Source organism: Pan paniscus, chromosome 11 (genome assembly GCF_029289425.2).
Source record: "Pan paniscus chromosome 11, NHGRI_mPanPan1-v2.0_pri, whole genome shotgun sequence".
In the NCBI taxonomy this organism is placed as follows: Eukaryota; Metazoa; Chordata; class Mammalia; order Primates; family Hominidae; genus Pan; species Pan paniscus.
The window spans coordinates 36,078,709-36,095,377 of record NC_073260.2 but is presented as its reverse complement, the minus strand read 5'-3'; the positions used below and the strand labels follow the sequence as shown (position 1 = coordinate 36,095,377).

General features: G+C 35.3%; 1 long non-coding RNA gene across 2 annotated transcripts in view; it reads right to left on the bottom strand.

The window, feature by feature from the left end:
* Positions 1-16,669, bottom strand: part of LOC129398747 (uncharacterized) — a 136,660-nt gene that overhangs the window by 97,722 nt on the left and 22,269 nt on the right. For both annotated transcript variants that reach the window (XR_008626660.1, XR_010109016.1), the window contains exon 2: positions 10,321-10,393. This is a non-coding gene — a long non-coding RNA (uncharacterized LOC129398747). The remainder of the gene's footprint in view (positions 1-10,320; positions 10,394-16,669) is intronic.

Below are 16,669 nucleotides of genomic sequence, written 5' to 3'. Positions count from 1 at the left end.
AAAATTAGATAGAAAAAGCTATACAAGTAGAAAGGACAAAGGAAGCTTATAAAAGTGAGTTTATATAGTAATCAAACTGAATGTGACTGAAATGAACTCTCCAGTTAATACACAAAGATGATTAAACTGAATTAACAACAGAAAAGTGTCTGTTTGTTGTTTATAAGAGCTAAGTATTAAACATCGGATAAAAGTCAAACGTAAAAGTATAAAATAGATATATCAGACAAAAGTAGCAAAAAGAAAGCTTGTGCTATGATATTAACATTTGATGAAACAGAGTTGAAGACAAAGCATTTCTAGAGACAAAGAGAAACATTGTATAATTATAAAAAGTTTAATTTTTGAGTAATATATAATGCATCTAATAAATAGCTTCAAATTATATAAAGCAAAAAAAATGACTAAAATACAAGGAGAAAATAACAAATATGCCATGACATTGACCCAAGCTTAATCTACCACTGTTAGCATTGAATAATCAAAGAAATGCAATACCTTATGAAAAGCACAATTAACAAGTTTTGTTTATTGAGCCCACCTAGATACTATAACCAACACTGGATAATGCATTTTGTCTTTTCTAAGCTATATGGACTATCAATACAAACTGCCAGTGTCCTGGCCATAATAAGCCATGGCCATGCTGAGTCCCATTATTTTTCCATTTTCCTCTATGCTCTGACAATACTAACACATGAAAGTTTTTATTTGCAGGCTTTTGCCTATGCTGACTCTTCTCCCACTGATCTTCTTTAGTCCCCTTCTTCCCAAGTGACTTATTGACTCATTGTAAACAAAATAGAGTTATCTCTTTTGAGAAGCCTTTCCTAACCCCAAACGAACTTGATTATTCTCTTGTGTTTATTACCCATTTATCTTCATCCATTTATTTGTTTACATAATCAATCATTTTTCTGATGCTCTTTCGGTGTGCCACAGGCTGTGCACTTATTGGGGATATACCAGTGAGAGGGGGAAAAAAAAAAGTCCTACCTAATGGAATGTCTAGACTGCTGGTGAGAACAGATTTTAATTAAATAATCAATGAGAATAGAAATGCATACTCCAAAAAAAAACAGAGCAATATAGTGTATGAGAACACTTAATAGAGGTATCCAACATTATCTGAGGGGCTTGAAAACCTTTTTGAATAAAATTTTGAATACTTATGATTTACAAATAGACTTATTTCATATATACTGATATGACTCCAGACATTCTTTCTAGGATTATGCACTTTTACTATTTTAATTCAATTTATTTGATTCCACATACTATGTAATGTAATTGTTGCTTTATTTGGTTAATGTTTATTTAAAATAACTCAAACAATTACCATTTTCTTTGCTCAACACTCCTCCTTACACTTTTTATAATACTTAGGTAATAGATTTTCTTTTTAAAAAATAGAGTCATGGATCCATTGGATTTGGTTAAATTAACAATTAGACCTTCTTAATACAAAGCACTGTCTCTTATCTCAGGTTAATGTTTCTAATACTTTTTGCTACCCTTAATGAAAAAAATAGAAAATAAGAAAATAAAAAAAAAATACAACTTACCCAGAGTTGCACAACTTAGGGAAATACTTGTTAAAAATGAAATTCACACCATATATATTTTGTTTTTTGCTTGTTTCATTTAAGCAAACATTAAGATTATATTGTAAAGTATTTGTGGGCATCTGTCTGTAAATATTTACGGAAGAAACATACCAGTTATCTTCTCACTCTATAGCTATAATAATCAATCTATCAGATATAAACACTAATGAGCTAAGCAAAAGTAAAAGTAAAATGTTTCCAAACTAAAATGAGGGACACTGTCAGAAATCAGTAAATAAAAGCCTCATGCTAGTGAAGAAATCATATCTTCTTGGTAACATGGATACCCTGGGATGTAACCAGCAGAGAGATGATACATACGTCTCGACTAATGTGCCAGGCATGGTTTAAGCCCTTCAAATATGCAACACCACAAAATCATCACATAAGTCTTATAGGCCAGGTGCAGTGGCTCACACCTTTAATCTTAGCACTTTGGGAGACTTAGGCGTGTGGATCACCTGAGGTCAGGAGTTCGAGACCAGCCTGGCCAACATGGTGAGACCCTGTTTCTACTAAAAATACAAAAATTAGCTGGGCGTATTGGTGGGTGCCTGTAATCCCAGCTACTCGGGAGGCTGAGGCAGGAGAATTGTCTGAACCTGGGAGGCGGAGGTTGCAGTGAGCCGAGATGGTGCCATTGCACTCCAGCCTGGGCAATAAGACTGAAACTCTGTTTCAAAAAAAAAAGTCTTATGAAGGACAACTGTGGGCAAATTATTGGATAATCATTGTGAGTCAAAGACTTAATGGACTTTTTTTATGTGAGTTAATATAAAATATTCACAACTGTTGTATTCATAGTAGTGACAAAAAGCAAAAGTTTTGAATGAAAGGTTACTTAACTTGATCACAAAGGTAGTTTGCCCATGGCAGGTGTTTGGAATCTAGTTAACTCCTGAATCTGGGCACTTTTTCCTGAATCACTGCTTTTGCAAACCCTTTCAATCTCCTTGTTTAATACTACTCAAGCTGCATTTTTACACTGTGCACTGAAAACGTTTTTCCAACATAATATGTTTCTATCCTGCCCCAGAAATTTTGTGATGTTTCTTTCCTGTCATTATCATTTTTGAGATTTGCTGAACACTTCGTTTCAAAGTTTATGCTTCTCAAACTCATGGAATGATGCCAAAGCAAAGACTTGTCTCAAAACAAGTTTGCAATAATAAATTTTAATCCAAAAAGAGCTGTTATCTAAGAATTTTCCCAATATTCTAAGAGCACAGGTGGAACATTTCTTCAGGTTTATTTGCAAAAGCTATGTAGCCTCATAAAAATCCATATTCAGATGTAAAACAATTTGCCTGCGCAGCTGCCTCAAACTCCAAGCCCACTAATCAGCTAAGGATTGTGTGAGGGCCTCAGAAGAACACTAGCTCTTGTTCAGGTATGGGCGCTTTTCAAAATGCAGGAGCAGCATAACATTCAGAGTTTCTTTAAGACAATTATATTCTGCTGCTAATTAAAGTGGAGTGTTGAATTTTCTCTCATTGCTCCACAGGTATAAGGCATGTGCCAAGAATGAATGAGGAAGAATAGCTCTACCGTCACTGGATACCAGTTGCTGAACATTTTTAAGGATGCAAACAATGCCATTTTTAACAATGTTGACACAGAAGTCTTATGCCTACAGAAGTGCTACTTTCTGCTTTCCTAAGAATCTTCTCAAACACTAAAAAATAATTGTTCTGAATTTCATTATTGTCTTTGAAACATTTTATAGTACATATATAGTTTTTACTTTTTATTCATGTATTTATTGAATAATCATTGAATATCTATTATGAACTATGTATGATAATGGAATAAACAGATAGTTCCTGTACTCAAATAGTTTGTGATTTTGGTAATGAGGAAAAAGCCCATACTCTTCAGAATCATTAGATAGTGGTAAATGATACTGCATAACTATTTATTTTGTTCAATTAATATTTAATGACTTCCGTTTAGTTTTCATGTCCAACTGATGAACTGTTGCTACATTGTCATAGTTTTGGAATCCATATTGATTTCAAGATAGTTTCTATATTTTAGGTTCTCTTCCTCTAACATTTACATTATTTCAAAGTCCTTTTTGATATCTTCCTTCTATTGATTCCCCCTACCTAATTCTATCCTCATGAACTTTCCAAGAAAATTTTATCAAACTATTTAAAGATTATACTTCTCTAGTGTATACAAATAAATCATGATCCTTATTTCCATAAAAAAATTAACAAATGTTTTTATTGAGCGTATAGGTTGTGCAAAGAATTATGCTGCATAAGACAGTTCCAAAGATGAACAACATGCCCAAATATGTCTATGTATACCGAACTTGTAATACACCACAGCATAGCTTTTATAAATATGTTGGCACAATTTGCAAATACATTTTCTTATCCAAAGTTAACATATGTCCAGAAGTCTCATCCACATCAAATAAGAAAATGGTGCTGTGAAAACTGGCTAGCCATATGTAGAAAGCTGAAACTGGACCCCTTCCTTACACCTTATACAAAAATTAATTCAAGATGGATTAAAGACTTAAATGTTAGACCTAAAACCATAAAAACCCTAGAAGAAAACCTAGGCAATACCATTCAGGACATAGGCATGGGCAATGACTTCATATCTAAAACACCAAAAGCAATGGCAACAAAAGCCAAAATTGACAAATGGGATCTAATTAAACTAACGAGCTTCTGCACAGCAAAAGAAACCACCGTCAGAGTGAACAGGCAACCTACAGAATGGGAGAAAATTTTTGCAACCTACTCATCTGACAAAGGGCTAATATCCAGAATCTACAATGAACTCAAACAAATTTACAAGAAAAAAACAAACAACCCCATCACAAAGTGGGCAAAGGATATGAACAGACACTTCTCAAAAGAAGACATCTATGCAGCCAAAAAACACATGAAAAAATGTTCATCATCACTGGCCATCAGAGAAATGCAAATCAAAACCACAGTGAGATACCATCTCACACCAGTTAGAATGGCGATCATCAAAAGTCAGGAAACAACAGGTGCTGGAGAGGATGTGGAGAAATAGGAACATTTTTACACTGTTGGTGGGATGGTAAACTAGTTCAACCATTGTGGAAGTCAGTGTGGCGATTCCTCAGGGATCTAGAACTAGAAATACCATTTGACCCAGCCATCCCATTACTGGGTATATACCCAAAGGATTATAAATCATGCTGCTATAAAGACACATGCACACGTATGTTTATTGTAGCACTATTCACAATAGCAAAGACTTGGAACCAACCCAAATGTCCAACAATGATAGACTGGATGAAGAAAATGTGGCACATATACACCATGGAATACTATGCAGCCATAAAAAATGATGAGTTCATGTCCTTTGTAGGGACATGGATGAAGCTGGAAACCATCATTCTCAGCAAACTATCGCAAGGACGAAAAACCAAACACCGCATGTTCTCACTCATAGGTGGGAATTGAACAATGAGAACACATGGACACAGGAAGGGGAACATCACACACTGGGGACTGTCGTGGGTTGTGGGGAGTGGGGAGGGATAGCATTAGGAGATAAACCTAATGCTAAATGACGAGTTAATGGATGCGGCACACGAACATGGCACATGTATACATGTGTAACAAACCTGCATGTTGTGCACATGTACCCTAAAACTTAAAGTATAATAATAATAAAAAAAGACTGTCTCTTTTGTATTCCATTTCATGTTTGGAAGGGGGCAGTTTCTCTTTATCAGAACCAAATTGTGTCATAACTTCAGTATGGCTTCAGCATGGCAGACATGTTGCATTTGCTAGATATATACAATGAACTTCCAAAACACATGTAATAAACTTTGTTGGGGTGATCAGGCCCAACACCAGGTCATGGGGGTGATGAAGTCTGGCGGAGTGAAAGGAATAAGAAAAGACAGTTTGAGAGAGAAAGTAGATCCAGGGGCCCATCACGAGTGTGGAGGCTGCAAAGGCCCTGAGCTCTGGAAGCCCAGACTACTTATTGGTGATCAAACAAAGAAACAGGTGTTGAGAATGTGGGGGTGAAAGGGAGCATTGCATTAAGCACATGATTTACAGCTGTGATGGTTTGGCATATGCGCTGCTACCTGAGATAATGGAGAGCCGGTTCTTTTAACTCAAGATACAATCAATCCCAGGAGAGCAAGGAGCAAGGAGTCAGCCAGTCTAGACACATTCCAGAGGCCACAAGCCCTGGATTCTATCCAAGCCACTATGGGTTTTATGCCTTGGGCTTAGATTATGGTACAACTGGGTAGCCTTCCACCCTTTAGCACAGAGCTTGGTGTTCCAAAGGCCACAAGCGGTTTTAGACCCTGAACCCCAGACATGTTCAAAGACTCTTTTACATTATGTCAGACATGCAAGCCCTGCCTCAGCTTCTCCCAACACTCAGCTTTTCTCAAAAAACTTCTGCACAAAAAAGGTTCCAGCTAGAAAAGATCTGATTCATGATATATTTGTCCTACTATTTAAATAATAATCCTGGAAACAAGAATCAGTTTTCCAACATGAAAATGTATACAGTGTTAGGGATTTATTATAAATTGGTATCAATTCAGACATTATGCCATGGAATGCAGAATTTAAATTACAGAGCATTAAAGTATGCAATTCCACATGCTCATAATAAATTGCAATAACATTTCCTGTTACTTTTTTAGGTCAAAAAAAGGAAAGGAAAGTTTGAATGCAGGAACAGAAAACCAAACACTACATGTTCTCACTTATAAGTGGGAGCTGAATGGTAAGAACACATGGACATATGGAGGGGAGCAACACACATTGGGGTCTGTTGGAGAGCCAAGGGAGAGACAGCAGCAGGAAGAATAGCTCATGTATGCCAAGCTTAATATGTAGGTGATGGGATGATCTGTGCAGCAAACCACCATGACACACGTCTACCTATGTAACAAAGCTGCACACATACCCCAGAACTTAAGATAAAAGTTGAAGAAAATAATAATAATAATAAAGTTTGGCAAATTACATAATTTTAAAGAAACAAATTATCTTGATACACAACTTAACATTAGTTATACACATGAGCACATAATTGCGTACTCTGTCTCAACATTAGTTTAGGGCGATTTTGTTGGGGTTGGTCAAGACAAGAGAACTGAGTTCCTCTAATGTCAAAGGTATGGCAAGGCTGGAGAACAGAATTAAAAACAATTCCAAGGTTCCAGTGATGATGTCAAGGCTGTGATCTGAATAGCAATGCAAGAATCAGGCCTATAGTATTAGAGATAATTCTCACAGGTTAAACATAATTTTGTATACACGGCCTCTTCAGAATATCTCTTTTGTCTGTTAGTTCCTGACAAGCAGATTGCCGTACTGAAATTTTGCAAGTGATAGTTAAAGCCATCCCTCAGCCAACCTGGGGATATCAATAAATGTCTCATTTCTTGAATATTCTCTCTTACATATTTTTCAGATTCTTCTCTTAACTCAGTTTTATAATCTATTAAGGAAATAAGATTGGTGATTTTGGCAGGGGGGTTAGGGAGAAGGTGGAAATTTCTTGAAGAAAAATAATCACAATATAAAATAAACAACAATTGCATGGTAACATAAACTTTCAAATGTACTTCATGTTTTGTGATAATTTGTTTCAATGTAAAGATTTATGAATTCGAAGTTTGTCATTACAACATGGCCAATATCTAGTCCTAAACTATTTGCTTTGAGCACATACTTGACATCCAATAAGAGAACAATTTATTGTTTTAAAGGAGGTTAGAAGAAAAGTAATAATTTCTGAATGCCTTTCTATTTGGCAATTTGTAAGCGGTTTTTACCATTTTCATATTTAAATGGCCATGGACTTTAGTGGTTGTGAACGGGTTTTCTTCTTTGGGCATGTCAGTAGTTCAATGCTATAATGAAAGAGAAAGGGTAAGCAAATGCTGACATGTAGCAGAACAGCCTGATGTAGATCTTATTCTGACAGTGGTTCATTTTCCTTTCTGATCTGTTTACTGGCTCACCAACAACTAACTATATGTAAGTTTTCTATTACAGACAAAACTATTTTTAACCAGGGGAAAAAAATTCCTTGAGTTTGTGTTATTTCAGTGGCTAGGATGCTAGAAATTATTCATATAGTTTATACTCCCCACCAAACGTCAAAACTTACTAACTATTGGGTACTATTGGGTACTATGCTTAGAACTGGATCATTCGTATCCCAAACCTCAGCATCATTCAATATACCCAGGTAACAAACTTGCACATGTATCTCTGAATCTAAAATAAAAGTTGAAAAAAAAAAACTTACCTTAAAACCTATGCTATCTGGCTGCTCTGACTTTTGAAGATTTTTTAAAATTCCAAATCAGGGTAAATAAAACATTTAGAACTGACACTGCCTACACCACTTAGAAAATGAGATCAGTGACAGAGACGAGACAGTCTGACTTAAAGGTGCTAGAGACTTTCAACATTTCTTTGCTTCTCAGCCAGAACTAGAAGTTTCATAAGTCTAAGCAATTTATTTGTTTAAAAAATAGTCTTCTGAAACTCCAAAACCAATAAGCCATCTTTCCCCATAATTTTTGTTTACTACTCACTATTTCTGAATGTGAATAAAAGGTATTTATATCAATATTTTAGTTGATTAAAGAAGATTGAATTCAATGTAATTTGTAATGCAATTTATTTATTTCTTAAATTTTGATAATTATCTCTTGGATATTATAAACATAATTGTTTCACAATCTCAGATTAGATTTGGCAACATGCTGAATTTATGCATGTTATCAGCACAGGGAAATATGTCAACAAGGATTCCCTCAGTAATGTTGAGTGAATAAGGAAGAGCTCAGCACAGAATCCCAGACACTTGGTATACCACCAGAAATGTGAAGAACCACTCACTGGAGATGCTGGTGGAGGGGCCCAACTCCTACTTATGGAGGCCCAGACTTTCATCCCTTTGAGGCCTGTTGAGCCCCCTGGCCTGCGAGGACTGGATCTGCCTAGGTTAATGTGCCTTGGGAACGCCACCCAAAGCAGGTGGTAAATGCCATCTACTCATATTAGAAAACGGTACATATATGTGAACATAAGAAATGTGCAGCCCTTAAACAGCCCTTTGTGTCTTGAAAAACCTCTTGTAAGCTAACTATATACAAGAACTCCTTAAATTCAATTAGAGATACACAAATAAATAAATGACTTCCATTGTAACAAGGTCTTCTAGAAATCTTGGCAGATAATTATGTTGTAATATTTATTTTTTGCACATATTTTCTGCCTGTTTTAAGCTAGACAATATTTATTAGTTATTTGATTTCTCCTCCATTTAAAGACGAGTACAAGTGTTCACTTGCAAAAACTAACAGTTATTTATATTTAATTATTTTATGGAAAAATAATCCAAAAAACTCTACAAATAAAGTCACAAAATGTTTTATAGACAAGATTTTGGCAAGAATGTAGTCTTACTTCTTTGTCAGTAACACTCAGTCCTACTCCATCCATTAAACACTACCTGATTAAAAATTTGTCAGTGCGGGCAATCTAAGTCTCTGCTTAAGAAATTTCTGAGCGGAAACTGCTCTTCCCCCATGTCAGACATTTTCCCATATTCAGAAATCTTCTAAGTGTAAGACATATTTTATATATTGAAATGAAACTCTAATGACTTAATTTTATTAATAACTTATAATCATCCTTTATGCAATGTATCTAAAGCAACGTAGAATAATATATGCAAAAGTAGTGTTAAAGATGGTTCATGCCTATAATCCCAGCACTTTGGGAGCCCAAGGCAGGTGGATCGCCTGAGGTCAGGAGCTCGAGACCAGCCTGGCCAACCTGGTGAAACCCCGTCTCTACTAAAAATACAAAAATTAGCCAGGCATGGTGGCGGGTGCCTGTAATCTCAGTTACTCAAGAGGCTGAGGCAGGAGAATTGCTGGAACCCGGGAGGCAAAGGTTGCAGTGAGCCCAGATTATGCCACTGCGCTCCAGCCCGGGTGACAACAGTGAGACTCTGTCTCGGGAAAAAAAAAAAAAAAAGTCACAAAGAAATAAATGTAACACATTCCAGTGTGTCAACTTATGCTCTGCACAAAACTTTGTTCTATATTTGTATTTTGATGAATCACTTACACTCATCATGAAAATGTCCATTCTAATCAAAAAGAGAAATCAGAAGAGATATATAGCAATTTGCATCACTGAGTCATGCAATAGAAGAAACTGTAATGCAGTAGGCAGAGACCATAAAGTCAGAGTGTAATGAGATATTTAAGACTTCTGATAAGAAGAAGTAGAATGACATTGTTAGATCTATGTTTTGTTAGAGGCGCTATAAAGGAAGGCAGAAGATAGCAACTTCTTTGCTTGTTTTTGAAACAAAAAGGTTATCAGAAAAATTTAAAAAGATATATATATATATTTTGTTACTAGAAGGCTGTATCAACATCACAAATGTAATTTCGAGTTTCAAGAGCAAAAAATAAATGTTCAATCAATAATATTTGATAAAAGCATGTGTGCATGTATGTATGGACACATAGATACACACACAAACACACAACTATATATATATATACACACACACACACACACACAAATACTATTTTCCTAATATGTCAATTAATTTTGGAGTAGTTTTCAATTGTTTAGCAGCATTTAAACATACACATACTTACCCACATTTAGAAACAACAATAAATCATCATACCTACCATAAAACAGTTTGGTTTAAGTCTAACTTCAGTAATTCACTAGTTATAGTATCTTGGGCAAGTCATCTATTTTCTGAAATAAATAAATAATAAAAATATTTTACTCAATTAAAAGATGAACTATGTTTATATGGTTGACTTAAATACTTGAAACTTGAAGGTTGTTTGCTTTGTTAGAAAATACTTTCTTCTCTAACAGATACTTTTGTAGATCATGAAAATTATTCAAAACAGGTATATTTCTTCTTTAACACATATCTTTATGCGTTTTGGTTGCAGTATGTCCAAAACTATTTAAGGCAGTTTACAAATTAAAATATGACAAGATAAAAACAAATTTTAAATAGTGAAAAAACTGAAACAAAAATATAGTACAAATAGAAAAATTAGATGGATGGCATAAATTAATGTAGAAGGCAAGATACCATGAAATCTTATATACCTGGAACAAATTATTCAATACTTGGTCCTAAGATTTCTAGAAGCCACATGGGGAAAAAAATAAATGTTTCTGTGACTATCATGTCAATCAAAAGTTACTTAAAAATGTAGCAATTATCCTCTTTACAGATACCATATAAATAATTTCTCCTTCAGGCTATAATACAGAGACATAATCATTGTGCGAGGAAGAGGGTAATGTTTTCATCTTAAACATAGTAATAATATCCATTAAGTTTCTTATAAATGTATTCCTTCAATGTGAACAAAGCTAAGCCCATCATTTTCACAGAGGCCAATACATTGTAGTTCAGGTTAATCTCTGAAGAATTACCCTTATTGTCCATACATAGATGCTAAAGCAATGGCTCTTAAACTTCTTTTGACAGTGATCAAAAATAAGAAAAATATTTTACATTGTTGAAGCACAGAAAACAATAGCCTCAATTTATCTAGTATTTGGAAACTATTTGTATTTGTAATTATGGAACTATAGCTATTTGCAAATGTTCAATAAAAATTTGTTTTCTTTTATAACTGGACACAATTGGAGACACTGGATATTTTTACCAAGAGTTTAAATGGAACAATATATTTTCAGATAGGCTCAGATTGCTTTGAGGAATTAAAGTTGACTTTATAGAACCAATAAAAAGCCACTTGGAAAGACTGGCCTGATACCCTGTATACATGGTTCCTTTACAGGGTTCCTGACCTGTGGTAAGTAAAGAATGTCACCTGCTGATAGGACCAGGAACCTCAAGTTACTTTGGGACCTCAAGAAAAGAGAAATTCAACCAATTCATTCAGGTATTTATAGACAGTCTAATGGCAATTCCTTGGCTTGGCTTCCCAGCCTCAAGGGGCTTTTGAAAATCGAATCTGAAATTCCTTACAAAAGTTCCAGCAAAGCCAATTTTTAAAAGCTGATATGACCAGTCACTATTTTTGCTGCACTTTATGTAAATAGTTCAGGACGAGGATTATAAGACTAAAATATATTTTGCAAATAAACTGGTCCTATTGTGATTTGTCTTTGATAGAAATGAGAAACTGGAAAAAGAAAAAATATGTCTCAAAATGAAACTATAGTACATCTGTTATTAGATTCTAGCTTTGTTCATTGGTTTTGAGTTATTATTATTTGCCTGCAATTTGGACTGAATTCTGATTTCTTCTCTGGCTACATGTCTCCAAGCTAATGTTTCCATTTTCTCCCTATTTTTCCGACTTAAAATCATTTAAATTAAAACTACTTTTTTTCTGCAGCCCTACAAGCTGAATCTAGACAACTTGATATGAATTTTGGGAAAAAATCACTATAGCAACTTAATATATGAACATCCTTCATGGCTGTTGATGTCTAGAATACTCAGAAATTTCACTAGAGACCTGATGCAAACTGCAGACCAGGACAAATCTGTCAGAGTGCCACTGTCTGCTGTCCTTTCATCTGAAGGTCCTTCAAGCCCAACGTCTAAAAATTTTGATGGGTGGGGTCCAGCCCTACGGGGCTAAGCGGGTGTTCTCCCCGTGTGTGGAGACGAGAGATTGTAATAAATAAAGACACAAGACAAAGAGGTAAAGAGAAAGCAGCTCAGCCCAGGGGACCACTATCATCAAGATGCGGAGACGGGTAGGGGCCCCGAACGGCTGGGCTCACTGATATTTATTGCATACAAGACAACGGGCAGGGTAAGGAGGGTGAATCTTCTAAGTGATTGACAAGGTGAAGCAAGTCACGTGATTACAGGATAGGGTGCCCTTCTCTCTTAGGTAGCGGAAGCAGAGAGAGAAGGCAGCATACGTCAGCGTTTTCTTCCATGCACTTATAAGAAAGATCGAAGACTTTAAGACTTTCACTATTTCTTCTACCGCTATCTACTACGAACTTCAAAGAGGAATCAGGAGTACGGGAGGAGCATGAAAGTGGACAAGCAGCGTGACCGTTGAAGCACAGCACCACAGGGAGGGGTTTAGGCCTCCGGATGACTGCGGGGGGGCCTCGATACTATCCAGCCTTCCACAAGAAGCTGGTGGAGCAGAGTGTTCCTGACTCCTCCAAGAAAAGGAGACTCCCTTTCGCGGTCTGCTAAGTAACGGATGCCTTCCCACACGCTGGCGTTACCGCTTGACCAAGGAGCCCTCAAGCGGCCCTTATGCAGGCATGACAGAAAGCTCACCTCTTGCCTTCTAGGTCACTTCTCACAATGTCCCTTCAGCACCTGACCCTATACCCGCCAGTTATTCCTAGGTTATATTAGTAATGCAACAAAGAGTAATATTAAAAGCTAATGATCAATAACATTTATAATAATGACTGATAATTGTCCATGACCATCTCTATATCTAGTTTGTAATATGACTGTTCTTATTCTAACTATTTTCTTTATTATACTGAAATAGTTTGTGCCTTCAGTCTCTTGCCTTGGCACCTAGGTAATCCTCCGCCCACATGATTGGGCTGTCTTCTAGACGAAAAAACTGAGTTTACAACTTGTTCTACCCATTAAACTTTATTTTTATTTTGTTTACATAGAAATGCTTCATTATATATCTGATTGTTCAAATCACATGGAGGCCTGACTTTGGTGGTAGCCCATATGCAACACCACTGCCTGAAATGATACAAAACTAGTAACTGTTTAACTGGACTGGCCTATTCTTAAGACTGAGAGACTGGTTCAATGGCTTATAAGACAATCCACCAACCCATTTTCTGGACTGTAAAACTTCTTGGGATAGTTTTTATACCAGGAAATTTTGGGGGCTCAGATAATAATATTCCAAAATGAAGGCTTCAGAAGCTGGTTCAGAAGCAGAAGTTTTTCTCTGACCTTCTACTCTCTTGTCTCTTGAGTTCCATTCTCTACCAACGTAGAAACTTGTACCGCTCTTCCTCAAGGCAGGTCATAGAAACCAGAATGCACATTTCCACAAAGCCAGTCATAAAACCAAAAGAATATTATTTCAATTTTCCCTCTACCTTTCTTCATAAAAACTGGTCACAAAGAAATTATCTGACCCACCTTGTTTGACTGCAAGTCATAAGGCCCCCATTCCAAAGGGAGTCCTTCCCCACAATGAGAAGAAGGAATGCATGCTCAGACGTGGAGAGTAATTTAGACAGACAGGCCTTGCTAGCAAGGCTGTCATTTCTACATAGCTGTTCATACTTTGTTGAAGCTATGCATAAAAATGGACAATTTCCTCTGTATCTTTGGGTCTTCATTCTGGAGTCCCCTGTGTACCCACATTAAATAAATTTGTATGTCTTTTATCTAATGTATTTTTCTTATAAAAGCTGACTTTTTGGCAAACCTTCAGAGAGCCAAGGGGAAAGTTCTCCTTGGCTCCTACGACATCATGATCTGGTAAGAACATATGTACGTATACATTTACACATACCCAGCCAACAGATATTTTAAGAAAAAATTATGTTTATAATATTTTATAATATATTCTATTTTATTAAATGTATGCTATCAAATTATATTGACTTTATGAACCACTGATGGGCCAATCACCACAGCATGAAAAATATTATATAAGATGATATGTAAAAATAGATATAATAAAATCCTGCATAACTAGAATCATTGACAGTTAAGCTATTGAAATATCATAAAAAGGTTGTATTAGTCAAGGTTCTCCAAAGAAGCAGAACCAGTAGATTTATTTATTGCGAGGCATTGGCTCACAAGATTGTGGAGGCTGGGAAATTATTAAATAATCTACTGTCTGCAGGCTGGAGACCAAGGAAGGGTGATGTAATTCAGAATGAGTACAAGGGCAGAAGATAAAGTGAATTGTCCCAGCTTAAGTAGGCAGATAGGAAGTAAAAAGGGATAAATTCCTGCTTCAGCTGCCTTTTGTTGTATTCAGGCCCTGGATGGATTGGAGAGGGAAAACTACTTTACTGAGTTCAGAGATTCAAATGCTAATCTCATCCAGAAACACTCCGATAGATACACACAGAAATAATGTTTAATCTGTGCACCATAGCCAGTCAAGTTGATATATAAAACTAGCCATCCCAAAGGTTATAATTATTCTCTTGAACTAGTAATTGAGCCACAGACTTTAGTGATCAGTTGGGGGTAGGACTGCTTATATTTCTGCTAAACTATATCCTAATTGATTAATGCACCATTATGCACTCTCTTACATCAAGCCATTGAACATTCGATTCCCTTGTTTCTTCTACCTGCGTGGGATTTCCATTTGATCTCTCCTGGTAGGCTTCTGTTCCTTCAGGTTTCCCCCTCAACTATTGCCTTCTCAAAAACATTTTTTTTTTTTTTTTTGGACAGGACTAAGTAAGTCCCAGTCTCTATCCCTTCTACCCCTGCTCTCCATTCATTTATATTCTATGCCAGCACAAATATGTTTTTCTCATAGCATATTATAGTTGAGAGATGCCTTATTTTCTAGTTTGCTAATTTTTACCCAGATGGAATTAAAATTGCTCATCAGCTGATTTAAAGAGATTATCCTGGATTATCCAGATAGACCCAATGTAATCAAAAGGGGACTTTACATGCAAAAGGGGAAGATGGTGATGCCATATGAACAATACATGTGTAATGCTATACGAAAAAAATCTGTGTCATATGAAAAAAGTTTGTTGTAGTTTGTTACAGTAGCAACCGAAAACTAATACATGTTTTGAAAAGGTATGACCATATAAAGCACAAACGTAAATTATTAGTTCTATATTTCTAGCTCTCCTTATCTCCAAAACTACCTTAACATAGTCCTAATTAACAGTGCAATGGGTTTGTTACAATTCTATAAAATTGATTTTTCACAATTAATAGCCTAACACAGAGATATTTCAACACAGTAGACTTTATAACACCCCAAAGAGCATATTTATTCATATTTTAAGCTTCATGTTATATTGCATTTTAAAATACATTTCAAAGGTAGAATTAATGAGAAAAAAAACTATTAAATGTTTCATGTTTTTTAAAGTACATTGCCACAATATTTTCACAAGAGGTACCAATTTTTCCTGCCACCAACACTCTGCATCAGTTTTGCCACATACTTGATAGTATATTATCACCTTTGATTTTTAATGTTGCAAATTAATAGATAATAAAATGATATGTATATGAAGTTCTAATAATTTACTTTTCTATATTAATAAATGTTCATAGTTTTACATGATTTTTGTGGACTTAACAATTACATTCTGAGTTTTCTATTGATGTTCTTTTCTCATTTTCAAACTGCTCATATTCTCTCCTTGAAGATTAACTTCAAGGATATTTGCATTATTAGCAATTCCTGTGAGTAATGGTCCATTTTTCATTCTTTGATTACAGAGTGGATATTAAAGGGAAAAATCCATTTGTTCCACACATTATGAAGATAGCTTATTCATCCACATTTAGCATTCAAAAATTATTTAACAGATAGAGTTTGTGAATTGATTAACAATAAACGTAATAAACTAAAAATTACCATTGTCAAAAAGAGTACCTAAAAAATAAACAACTTTGCTTACTTTATATATTTGCTTTATTTTGTTTATTTCTTTATTTTTTAAACCAAAGCCACTGAAACAGAAACAGCCCTCAGCTTATGCATGGATAACTATCATTTTTATATTTTGCCTCGTTAACTCATTGTGATTAATAATTGGAAATAAAGAAAGGGAATTATTCATATTTAGAACCACTTATTAAGCACTCCATATGTCAGACACTATGGTGAGTTCTGGAAAAGTCAGCAACAAATAATATAGTCTCTCAAGTCATTCAGTTTAGAGTGAAAAACAAAATATAAATTTTAAATTGAGTCATATCACAAGTTTTCAACTGTGAAATATGTGCATGATGCCATTATTTTAAATTGGAGATGCTTGACTTAGGAATAAAAAATGTGATTTTTGAATTAA